We start from the raw sequence: 2,120 nt of genomic DNA on the forward strand, positions 1-2,120 counted from the left end.
TATATATATATATATTTGTGTGCGTTTGCGTGTGTGTGTGTGTACATATCATATATATTTATATATATAATAAAATTAAAATAAAAGATGGGTTAAAAAAAGGGGATTATTAAAAATTAAAAAGGATTTTATCCTGCAAAAATAAAAATGTTAAAAGGGCACCAAGAAATCATAATGAAAAAGTCTACAACGCACTGCATCATAATGTGTTTAGCCCCGAGTCCCTCTGGCTTTGTACGAAACCCTTAAGTTTCTAACAATTTTTCTTTCTCTATCCAGACCTTTAGTCTGTTACCAGGGGCGCTGTATCCAGAGGTTGTCGCGGTTTGGGACAAGCGAACCACACTTTGTAATTTGTTCTCCATCGACTCGGTGGTACTTCATTACAAGAACGTTTTTAATTAAAGAGAGGTTTTGAGCACTATCACAAATTGAAAGCACTCACATTCTTTCCCACGAACGCCTCAGTGCTCAAGAAGTGACTAGTATGATTCGCGGGATCTTTTGTTTCTTTAAGAAAGACGTGTTCAGACTACAAAATCAGAGAAGAGTTTCGAAATCGAAATTCTTTCCTCATTTGCGCATCTAATCGAGGCGAGTCAGTTTCCTCCTGTTTAAGTACACACTGACAATTCAAATCCTTTACTCCAGAAAAAAAAAATTTATCCATAAGACTTTATGGAAGTAAAAGGACTTATAAAGTCTGCTTTCTTACTTTATAAGTATATTATGTATCAGTATGATAAAAATACCTCCCCATTGAAATTCTTGGCATATGTCAACACTCAAACTGTGTTTGCGGATTAATTGTAAAAATTCTTATTAAAAATCCAACTGTAAATATTTACTTTTTGCTTGTAGAAAATGAATTTAGGCCAAAGGCCCAGCGCTGGGATCTATGAGGACATTCAGCGCTGAAGGGGAAGTTAACAGTAAAAAGGTTTGAAAGGTGTAACAGGAGGAAAACTTCGCAGTTACGCTATAAACAATTGCTAGGAGAAGGTGGATAGAAAGATGGAAGAAAGAGAATATGAACGGAGGTACAGTACAAGGAATGAAAGAGGTTGCAGCTAGGGGCCGAAAGGAAGCTGCAAAGAACCTAAAGTAATGCCTACAGTGCCCCGAGTGAGGTGCACTGACGGCAATACCATCCTACAGGGTCGGTTTGCTTGTGGACGAAACGACGGAGCATTAATGGACAGTACTTTCTCATGGCGTCACTTTGAAATTTGCAGGTACCTACATCAGAGGGTAATTCAATGAGTGTGTGCTTTTATGCTCTGCGTAAGTCACGTCTACGATTTTATCAGGCACTTTACCCTAAACATTACAGTGCCCAAATTGACGATGACCCACAGCGCCAAAAGGGGTCAATTTTTTCTTCAACTATTTTTAGTAGTACCTATATCAAGAGCAACCCAGTAGGGAGGTACTGCCGTCAGTGCACCTCATGCAGTGTACTGTGGGCATTACTTCAGGTTCTTTGCAATGTCCCTTCGGCCCCTAGCTGCAACCCCTTTCATTCCTGTTACTGTACCTCCGTTCATATTCCCCATATTCCGTCTAACTTTTAACCTTCTCTTAACAATAGTTTCAAAGTGCAACTGCTTCGAGGTTTTCCTCCTGTTACACCTTTCAAACCTTCCTACTCTCAATTACCCTCTCAGCTCTGAATGACCTTGTAGGTCCCAGGGTTTGACCTTTGACCAATATTCTATATTCCTTCCTATATCAAAATCAAGGAATCACAGTATTAACGTAGCTCGAATGAACGACAGAATCTCGAAGAATTCACGAATGGTCACCCGTGACGCCGTTTCGTCGATAATTAATCGATGCTGGTTTACTAGGCTTTTTCCCGTCCATTAGGCGCAAAACATTTTCTTGCAATTGTAAAAGGTCTTGTTCCCGATACACTTTCTACTAATATGAAATTGACGATTCAAAGCGACTCTTACTCAGAAAGTTAAAGTTAAGTATATCTTAGTACAACCAGACCACTGAGCTGATTAAAAGCTCTCATAAGACTGGCCCGAAGGAATAGATCTTATATTTACGTGGCTAGGAACTAATTTTTTACTTAACAACGGGACCTACAGCTTATTGTGGGATCCGTACCA

The sequence above is a fragment of the Macrobrachium nipponense genome, chromosome 40, assembly GCF_015104395.2.
Source record: "Macrobrachium nipponense isolate FS-2020 chromosome 40, ASM1510439v2, whole genome shotgun sequence".
NCBI classification, from domain to species: Eukaryota; Metazoa; Arthropoda; class Malacostraca; order Decapoda; family Palaemonidae; genus Macrobrachium; species Macrobrachium nipponense.